Raw genomic sequence first — 11,138 nt, forward strand, 5'->3', positions numbered from 1 at the left:
AATTGAATCAATAATATGTACACCATAATTTTGAGTACAGCGATGATTAACATTTTATTATATAAATATATCACACTACGCACTATTGAATAATATTAGAGCACAAAAAAAATGAAGAAAAAATCAATCAGAGACGTTGAAATAATTAGGTAATTATATCTTTGTGGCAACCCCTCACCTGACAGCTGGGACGAAGCAGAACTTTCCCGACACTTGCTGAGTCAGCGCCTCTTTTTTGCCAGACTTCCCCGACCTATTACGGCCAAAATATGCCACTTACGATTTTTTTATTATTTTTCCCATGAACAGGGAACACAAATTAACAGGTTTATAAAAAAAAAAAAAAATTGTGAATTTTTTATGCGCCTGTGGGTGACAAAGGCAAAATAGCCCCTAGCAGCACAAGGGTTAAATTTACTTTAATGTACCTACTCTTTTCTGCCAAATTTCTTATACAATTTTTTTTTTGTACTTGCAATGCATTTTTTTACTTACTATATAGCTGTAATTTTTTTTTTATTTTGCTAGAAATTACATTTTTAAGATTATATGTTAGATTAACCCTTAACATGCTAGGGGTATAATATCCTTTCTTCCCCACAGGCACATGTAATTTTGAAAAAAAAAAAATATTTTTCTTCCTAACCTGTTAACACTTTCGCGCACCCCCCGCGCCACCCCTCGACAGGGGTGGCACGGGGGGTGCGTGACACGCTGGTGGTGCCCCAGCGTGTCACGGAAGGGCGCATCAATTCCGAAAAGTGTATACTCTCTTCAACTTTGTCACCTCAATTTTCGTTCTACGAGATTAAATTTGGTATCATTGTGTTCGCAATAAAATTCTCTACAGCACTAAATGCATATAAACTCCAAAAGCCCAGCTAATTACCCGCAGCAAGCAGAGAAAGTGCGAACGAGTTACTTGGGAGCGCGCAAACGCGATAAAATGTTTTCACTATTTTCACTCTGGTCACATCAATTTTCGTCCTAGGTCTTTCATTTTGGTCTCAATGGATTCGTAATAGAATTCTCTAGAGGAATATTAGCATATAAAATAAAAAACCTGGTCACGCTCCAACCGCCGACGAGTTGAAGACGGGCCACGCGTTAGCCAGGAGTGAGCGCTCAGACGCCTTTCTGCTACACTCCCAATTCCCGCCCACATATGTTTAGTATTATTTCCTGGTGGTAATCTCAATTTTCGTGTTACAGCGCTCATTTAGGTATGAAAATGTTCCTAATAGAATTCTTCAGATGGATATGTGCATATAAGGGCCAATTGAAGAACAACATTGCCTGTACAATACGGGAAACGGGCAAATACCCATCAAGATGGTCAGTCCCATATATCTAGCAATTTCCTTCACTGTCACTGGTTGCCATCTGTGCTTTGTACTTTGCCCAGTACCTGCCTTATTTTGGGAAGCATATAAATTTGTTTCATAGGCAATATATTTCAGCAATTTTTGTGTCAGAAAGAGTTGAATGAATCCAAGAACAATGGTAGGTACAGGAACAGTCAAGCCTGGTGTACCTGTAAAATTGTCCACAAAGGGTGCAGTATTGTCACTACACCATCCATCATCAGAATCTGTTGGTGCTGGGGTACGTGTGGTACGTCTGGCTCTAGCACGAGCTCCAGTACCGCGCCGTGCACGAGTGGCAATCTCGACCTCAGACTCCTCACTGTCCTCACTTTCATCACTATCAAAATCCTCATCGGCCGTCTCTGTTTCTAAATGTTCACTACTTGCATCAGTATCAATACCAACATCAGTTTCATCACTAGATGACCCAGACAAATCGTCAAATACAGCCTGAAACTTAGAGGGAGTTAGTCTCACATGCTTGTACTTCTCTTGTACACTACTCAGCTTCTGTTTTTCACGCCTTTCTTTCGCAATTTTCTTCCTGGAAGGGCCTTGTTCATGATCACTATCCATCGTGGAGTAAGCGTAGATAGTTTCTGAAGCCGCAGTAAGAAATATAGCCACGGAAAATAGCCGAAATGTTCACACGTTTGAGACGTGAGGGGAGGCAACACCGGTCACAACAGTGGAGCGAAAACAATGGGCCGACGGCGTGTGCTGCGCCGCCTGTGCGCCACTAGGCGCAACAAAGAAAATGGGAAGACATCGGCGCGCATTTTAAAACCAGTCCCAAAAAAATCGGATAAAAACCTGATTTTTGGCGAATTTTTAAAGTGGATGACGCAATGCTGCGTCATCCCCGGCATTACCACCAGTAAACGGATGACGCAATGCTGCGTCATCCCCGAGCGAAAGTGTTAATTTGTGTTCACTGATCACGGGAAAAATAATAAAAAAATTATAAGTGGCATATATTGCCCGCTATAGGGCGGGGAAGTCTGGCAAAAAATAGGCGCTGACTCAGCGTGCGTCCCAGGCGGTCTGTTGCTCGCCAGCTGTCAGGCTGGAGTTGCCACAAAGAGATAATTACCTAATTATTTCAATGTCTCTGATTGATTTTTCATAGTTTTTTTGCTGTAATATTATTCAATAGTGTGTAGTTTGATATATTTATCAAATAAAATGAGTGAATCATTGCTGTACTCAAAAATATGGTGTGCATGTTGTTGATTCAGTTATGTTCATCAATCAGTGAACAAATACTTTGTCGGTTATTACACTATAAGCACAGATTATATATAAGTATCCGCATGTTTTGTTCACTATAAAGAACCACTAAGTAGCTATTATGAGTCAAAAAGTAACGAGGAGTGACCGCCGTGTACCAGCCAGCCACTCACGCCTTCCCTCAAGTCATCTGACTCACCCACATTCTCCTCCCACAATACTGTTTTTGCTATAATTCACTATATACAGACGTTATATATAAGTATCTACATTCGTGTTCACCATAACAAACCACTAAGTTGGCATGCTGAGTGGCAGTGCCAGTGGCAGCCACTCCCTCCCTCCCGTCACCTCACCTGACTTGCCATCATTCTCCACCCATCATACTGTTTTTGCTTTTATATACAGACGTTATATATAAGTATTTACATGTTTTGTTCACCATAACTGTACATCTAAGCTTGTAAGGTGAGTAAAAGCACAAAGACGTAGGACCTCACACAGTCAGCTGATGGCTGCCGCCCTCAAGGCCAGACGCACTAATATTTCTCCTCCAACAATACTGTGTGGTGTTATTACGCTTTATACACACATTATATATAAATATCTACCTGTTTTATTTACCATACTTGTACAAGTAAACTGGTATGGTCCCCAAAGACCATCATGGTTACCAGTAAACAACACCGTCGTCTGCACGACGCCACCGCCCTCACCAAAATGGCGGCTCCCAACCTTCTCTTGCTATTTATACCCTATACACACATTATATGTAAGTATCTACATTTGTGTTCACCATAGCGAACCACTAAGCTGGTATGCTGAGTGCAGTCAATAAAAGGTGGCCACACACAGTCAGAAGACATCGCCACCACCCTCCCTCCCACAGCATTACTCCTCCCTCCATGGCGTACAGCACTAAATATCACCACAATCCTGCTATTATCAGAACCCTGGTCAGTTTTATCAGTCAGGGGTCTTCTGTAATAATATCATTGCTACATAATATAATGAACAAGTATATTTTGGCATTTTTTAGGCGATGCTGTGGTCACAAGCTGAACAGCAGTGCTGTTAGCTCATGCTGCGTGCATCAGGCTTGGTAGCTCACTCAATACTGAGGTCCCTAACACCCGGGAGTTTGGCCCACAATTTTTTTTTTAAAAATGGTGTCTGTTTACAAGAGCCCTGATGAAGGTGTGGTGAACCCTGTGTATCCGCAGGCCGTTTAAATCTTGCGTAGTACTCCAACACATCATATGACGTGATGCGCAGTTGACTGGAACAACTTCCAACACGTCATATGACGTGATGCGCACTTTGAGGGTTAAGAATCTACCCGAACCGCTATGCGTGCTAGTAGCTTTACAAGAATGTAAAACTTTTAAATCACTGTACTCTCATGAACTCAATGTGCCTTCTATATAAATAAATCTGCTGGCAGCTTCCTCTAGTTGTTGTCCCATGTCGTATTTGATGGTTCTCCGGGGATGCCAAGGGGCTCTTCCTTGGAAGGGTCGTGCCAGACCTGGGGTTCCTACTGTCGTGGTAGGCCAGTGGTGCCAGTTTTGGAGCCGGCGATGTTTGGTCGGTACAGTGATCGCTCTGCTTGTACGTCGGCTTCTTATAAGGGGCATTGGCTCTTTCACGGGTTGTTCCATTGACGGGGTGTTGTGATGGAGGCTCGCTCTATTTGCCCACTCTAGGTCCCATGGTTTGTGGGCGAGTCATTTCATGCAGCCTGTGGTGGCGTTGGGTGGCCCCTCCTCCTTTGGGAGGTTCAGGGTTGGTATCAGACCTGCACTCTGTCAGGTCATCTTGGAGTGAGTTCGCTTGGGCGTGGTTGAACTGTCCTCGTCTCTACGGTGGGTCTCCCGCCTATTCCCAGTTCCAAAACGGGACTGCGCAGACCTGCGGTTCATTCTGGACTTGTCCTGTCTGAACCCCTGGGTCTTTTGCCCCTCCTTTCAGATGACTACTCTGTCCCTATTCTGGCTTCTGTTTGAGCCGGGTGCTTGGATCGTGTCTCTGGACCTCCGGGATGCGTACTGGCACGTCCCAATTCATCTGGGGTTCAGGGACTGGCTCAGTTTTGTTGTGGGGCATCAGGCTTACCACTTTCGTTGCCTTCCATTCAGCGTGAATCTGGCACTTAGCATTTTCACACCCCTTACCCCAGCTCATGGTGACCCATTTGCATCTCTTAGGGGTTTGGGTTCTGGCCTACTTAGACGAGTGGCTGGTGTGGGCTCTCAGTCAGTCTACGTTTCTGCTCGCCAGGGATTTTTTTTTTTCCCAGCTCGCCGGGGTTCAGGTTCCTGGTGAACTGGAGGAAGTCCCATCTAGTTCCCTCTCAGATTTGGACTTGGCTGGGTCTTGGACTTTCGGACCACTTCCTTGTCTCTCCTTCTGGAGGCTGTGCTGCAGCTGTAGTCCCACCTTCAGCTGTTTCTGGAGGGCTCCCGGGACAAGAGGCAGTTGCTTGAGGGTTTGTGCGGGAGTCTGAAATTTGCCGTGTTGGTCTTTCTGTCAGGCCAGATTTGGCTTCGTTGGCTGTTCTGGTTCCTTTGGGGACATCCTTCTGCCGCTCTTGCGATCGCTGGGTTCAGCTCCGGGTGCCTTACGTCACTGCTGCATTGCCAGCTTCCTCTTCTTGTTTTTTTTGGTTCAGTGCTTTGGCACCTACCCGAATCCTCACTCGATGCGTTCATGGATGTGTCATCTCTTGGCTGGGGCTTTGTAACCAGTGTTCACCAGGCCAGCCAGGGGCTGGGGGGTGGGTATGATGTCGCTTCGGAGGGGTCGGGTCGCTTGGGGTTCGATAATCCAGCTCCATTTGGGCTGTTCCCCAGTGGTTCATTTCCTGAACCACAGGGGTTCGATGCGGTCCTTGGCTCTTTAGGGCTGGTCACTTAGGGTGACTCGTCTGCTGGTTCTCGGGGTTTGGCTCTCCTGGCTGTTCACATTCGGGGGGTGTCCAATGTCGTGGCGGATGGCCTGTCTCGGTTCGTTCCCCTGTCCACGGAATGGACGGTCAACAACGACTCATGCAGTTAGTTTTGCCAGACGTACAAGCTTCCAAAGGTGGACCTCTTAGCGTCAGCATGGTCGAGGCGTCTCCAGAATTACATTGTGCCCTTCCTCGACTGCGAGGCTGTCAGGGTCGACACCTTTAGGCAGGGCTGGTCGAGGTGGTGTTACCTGTTCCTCTTTTCCTCGGTTCCGCTGTTGCTCTAGATCCTCTCTCACTTGGAGACTTACCAGGGGAGAGTAGTCCTGTTGGCCCCTTTGGTGGCCGGCCCAGCCTTGGTTTCAGGCGCTGCTTACTTGGTGTCCGACCCCGGGGTCTTCCCGCATCTCTGTTTCTTTCAGCAGATTGGGCCAGTACGCTACGTAGCTGGTTCAATCTTTTCTTCCATTCTTCACATCTGGTCTTTCTGTGCGGGGTCTATCACCATTTTTATGGTGAACAGGTAGCTTCATTGATGGTAGCTCTGGCAAAATCGTTTCAGTTTGTGTTCGGGGTGGATGTTACTTCTGCTCCGTTCTGCAAGTTGTCTCTTGTACATGCAGCACATGGTCATTGGACCATGTGCTGCCTTTTCTCTCTTCGCCTCTTTTTTTTGTGGTCCCTTCAGTTCAAGATTTTTTCTGTGGGTAGCCCCTACGACTCCGTGGAGCTTATCGGGCTAATGTATGTTATGTTAGACCGGGACATTAGCTGTGGAGTTCAGACCTACCAGGGACCAGCGCCAGAACCTGGCCCCTTCAGAGAGGTTTCAGGGAGCAATGGCCCTGGAAAACCCCATATGGTTGGGGGTTTTCCTTATCTGCCATCGACCGGGGTTAGGCACCCAGAAAGGTAGGCGTAACAAAACAAACCCCACATGGTAAGAATCTATGGACCACATGGTCCATAGTTCCCCTGGTATTGTTTTGGTGGCCCTCTGCTAGGCCCCCGTGCTTGTACACGTCCCCAGGGCTTTTCAGTATTATCATTTACCCTTGTTTTGTTTGGGTTTCTTAACCGGTTAGCAACACCTTGTCCGGGCTTCCCGTAGTTGCTAACCTACGGGCCCTGGAAACCCCTGTCGGGGCTCGGGGACCCATGGATGCATCTCCCGAGTTCCAGCCTGCCTTGTGAGGGTTTGAAGGTTGCAGTGTGCCCTTGTCTCAGGGTGACAGTCACCTGTTTTACCTCCGTCATGCTGCCTGTTGGGTCAATGACACCTTTGACCCGGAGTATTGCGAGTCATGTTCTCTGCTTGTGCTCCAGTTTTACTCTGAGGATGTTCCTATTTGGGTACAGGCAGCATCAGCGTTGCATGTTAGGTTTAGGTTATCGCAACGCACTAGGTTGGTTTTCCACCTGGATGCCTCGAGGCTGCCCCGTTTTGGCTTTAGGGACCCTGACCTGGGGGCATTGGTCGCTATGGCTTTGGCTCCAGCCGCGCCCCCTGGTCCTTCCCCTGTGGTTCTTCCTGCACCTCCCCCCCTGTGTCCGGCTCCGAAACGTCTGAGGGTTTCGGCCTCGGCACAGGGTTTAGTTGGTAGTGAGACTCAGGCTGCTTCGGGAGCTGCCCCATCCGGGTCGGGGACAGAGGCATTTGAGCCGATTCCTCCTGCCGAGGCTTCTGGGTCCCACCAGCAGACCCCCTTCTTGTCTGCCTTTCCCTTGGACTATGCCTTTTCTTCAGGGGTAGAGGGTTTGGAGGACGGCTCTGCCCCGGGTCCCGACGTGGGGGATCCTGGGGCTGGGGAGGAGTCGAAGTGGGGGCCTTGGGCCCCCTGTGACCCCGCTTAGGTGCTTTTGCCTTCCCCGCGGGGCTTATTGTTGCAGAGGGAGGGATTTTCTTACCCCTCTTCCCTGTATGAGTATGATTTGGGTTCGGCTCCTCCCCAGGTTCGGTTCCGGGCGCCTTTGGGTACCTTGGATCCGTCTTTCCAGGGGTTTGCTACTTCCCGTATCTCAGCGAAGGTGGCTCGGGAAGCTCTTGCTGCATACCTCTTGCGAGACCCTGGTTATGCCTCCCCAATGGATCCGTCCTCGTTTGAGTTCAGTTCTTCTTCCCGTTTTTGGATGCGTTTGGAGGTTCCAGAGTCTTCCTGGCTGGCAGACTGCCCTTTCTTTTCGTTGGGGCCGTGGCATGGGTTCTGTCGGACCCGCATGCTTGATTGGCGGGAAACTGCTACTTTTATGCAGGTTTACCTGGGGATCGAGTTTGAGCACCTTAATGCGTGCTTATTCGCTCCCGTGCTTTCTCGGGATGTTGGCCTTTTCCAGCTACACATGCAGATTCCTCAGCTTTCGGCTTCGTTGGTTGCGGAGGAGTTGCGCGCCCGTAGGCGTTTGGCTTCGGTCTTGCGTTTCTTTTCCCTTCTCGAGCTGTCTTCTGCTTGGCTTGAGGAGGATGTGGGAGCGTTGAGTGAAGGGCCTTCATCTGGGGCGCTGTCTTCGGCAGCTAGTGCGTCGGTTGCACTGTTAAAGCTCTTTGCGCCCATCCTGAAGGAAGCGTGTCTCTGTTTTTTGCTTCTCGCCTCGCGTGCCGTCAGGCTGTGCTCGACCTCTCTTTGGAATCCGCTTGGGCCCTGGCTCTTAGATTTTCATCTCCGTTTTGTCCGTTGCTGTTTGCAGAGACTGCGGTCTCTCAGTTTCTGCACGCGGCTTCGTCTAGTTGTCGTCCTATGGCGGACTTGTTGATTCTCCGGAGCGGTCGTTCTCGGCAGTTTCGGAGAGGTCATACCAGGATTCCGGGTTCCGCTGGTTGAGTTAGGCCATTGGTGCCAGTTTCTGAGCCATTGTTCCCTTCGGGGCCAGCGTCGTCTGGTCGGCGCAGTGATCGCCGTGTTCGACGGTTGGGTTCTCGTAAGGGGCGTCGGCCCTTTCGCGGTTTGCCCCGTTGACAGGGCGAAGAGGGGGAGGCTCGCTCTGTTTGCCCACGCTTGGTCCCACAATTTGTGGGCCTTTTCGGTCGTGTCATCCGGCCTGCGGTGGCGTTGGGCGACTCGTCCTCCTTTGGGGGGTTCGGGGCTAACAGGGCAGGTTTCTTCTCCTGCGCTTCATCAAGTCGTCTTGGAATGGGTGCGCTTGGGGGTGGTCGAAACGACTACGTCCCTCAGGTGGGTTTTCCGTCTGTTTCCAGTGCCGAAACGGGACTGTGCGGATCTGAGGTTCATTCTGGACTTATCCCGTCTGAACCCCTGGATTCCTTGCTCCTCCTTTCGGATGACTACTCTGTCTCAGGTCCGGCTTCTGTTGGAGCCGGGTGCCTGGATGGTGTCCCTGGACCTCAAGGACGCGTATTAGCACGTTCCTATTCATCTGGGGTTCAGGGACTGGTTAGGTTTCGTGGTGGGGTGTCACGCTTACCGTTTTCGATTCCTACCTTTTGGCTTGAATCTGGCACCTCGCGTTTTCACTCGTCTGACCCGGGTTGTGGTGACCCGTCTGCGTCTTTTAGGGATTCGGGTTTTGGCCTACCTCGACGACTGGCTGGTGTGGGCTCCCAGTCGGTCAGCTTGTCTGCTCGCCAGGGATATGGTTCTTTCCCAGCTTGCCAGGTTCGGGTTCCTGGTGAACTGGAGGAAGTCCCATCTGATTCCGTCCCAGGTTCGGACCTGGCTGGGTCTTGTTTGGGATTCTCGGACCGCTTCCTTGTCTCTCCCTCCAGAGGCGTTGCGGCGGCTGCGGGACCGCCGTCAGCTGTTTCTGAGGAGGTCCCGGGTCACTCAGCGGTTGCTCGAGCAGTTGTGCGGGAGTCTGAACTTCGCTGTGCTAGTCTACCCGCCGGGTCGGGTTTGGCTTCGGCGTCTGTTTTGGTTCCTTCGGGGACGTTCTTTCCGCCTCTCTTGCGATCGTTGGGTTCGTCCTCCGGGGTCTTATGTTGGTTGCTGCGTCACCGGCTTCCTCTTTGGGATTTTCGGGGTTCGGTGCCTTGGCACCTTCCCGAGCCCTCGCTCGACGTGTTCACGGACACGTCGTCTCTCGGCTGGGGCTTTGTGACCAGTGCTCACCAGGCAGGCCAGGGATGGTGGGGTCTGTCCTTCCATTGGGCTCACAACACGGTTCGGTAGTTCGCGGCTGTCTGGTTCGCGTTTCGGAGGATTCGGATCGCTCTGGGATCGACCATTCGCTTCCATTCGGAATGTTCTCCAGTGGTTCAATGCCTGAACCACGGGGGTTCTCTTCGGTACTTGGCTCTTTGGGGTTGGTCCCTTCAAGTGGTTAGTCTGCTGGATTCTCGGGGTTTGGCTCTCCGTGCGGTTCACGTCCGGGGAGTGTTCAACGTTCTGGCGGACGGTCTGTCTCGCTTCCTTTCCCTGTCCATGGAGTGGACGGTCGACGACGACTCGGTTCGTTGGATCTGCCAGACGTACGGTCTCCCAGATGTGGACCTCTTCGCGTCGGCGTGGTCTCGGCATCTCCCAATATATGTGACGCCCTTCCCTGACTGCGAAGCATTCGCGGTGGATGCCTTTCGGCAGGACTGGTCGAGGTGGGGTTACCTGTACCTCTTTCCTCCGGTCCAGCTGTTGCTTCGGGTTTTGGTTCGGTTGGAGACATTCCCAGGGAGAATAGTCCTCATGGCCCTTTTGGCTGGCCCAGCCTTGGTTTCCAGTGCTTTTGGCTCGGTACCCGACGCGGGACGTTTCTCGTGGCTCCGCCTCTTTCAGCAGGTCGGTTCGATCCGGTACGGGGCTGGTTCGACCTTCTCCTCTGCTCTTCGCGTCTGGTCTTTTTGACGCGGGTGTGTCACCATTTCTATGGTGATCAGGTGGCTTCGTTGATGGTGTCCCACCTGAGAGCTTCGTCTCGGCGACAGTATGAAGTTTCCTGGCGTTCTTTTCGCCATTTTCTGGCTCTTCGTAGGCTGTCTTTTCTTTCGGATCGGGTTGTTTTGTCCTTTCTTTCTTGGCTTTTTCAGGACCGTCATTTGATGCCTAATACTGTCGTCTCGTATCGTGCGGCGCTGGCGGAGCCGCTCAAGCTAGCTTTCAGGGTGGACGTCACATCCGCCCCGTTTCGTAAGCTTTCCCGTGCTATGTTTCACCTCCGGCCTGCTCATGCGCCTCCTGAGCCGTCCTGGTCCTTGGACAGGGTGCTCTCCTATCTTTCCTCTCCTCGGTTTGTGGTGGGCCCTTCGGTTCCTGATTGTTTTTCCAAGGCTTTGTTTTTGTTGGCATTGGTCTCTGGGGGTCGGGTAGGGGAGCTTCATGCTCTCCTCCGGCACGGGTTTCTGCTCTTGTGGTCCTGGGGGTAGGTTTGTCCGTTTGCAGCCTTCTCCATCTTTTCTGGCAAAGAACGAGACGGCTGCTTTCCGGAGGGGTCCGTGGGTCATTGATGCTTGGTTGGTTCGGCTGGGGGTGCATCATGTGTTGTGTCCAGTTGCAGCACTTCGCCGTTACCTGCGCGCTTCAGCCGGGGTGGCTGGGGATGCGCTTTGGGTTGATCCGGTTTCCCTCGTTCCCTGTTCCAGGGCTCGGGTCTCCCAGGTTGTCCACAGGGTTATTAAGTCTAGCCAGCCTGCGGTCTATCCTCGC

The sequence above is a fragment of the Procambarus clarkii genome, chromosome 24, assembly GCF_040958095.1.
Source record: "Procambarus clarkii isolate CNS0578487 chromosome 24, FALCON_Pclarkii_2.0, whole genome shotgun sequence".
In the NCBI taxonomy this organism is placed as follows: Eukaryota; Metazoa; Arthropoda; class Malacostraca; order Decapoda; family Cambaridae; genus Procambarus; species Procambarus clarkii.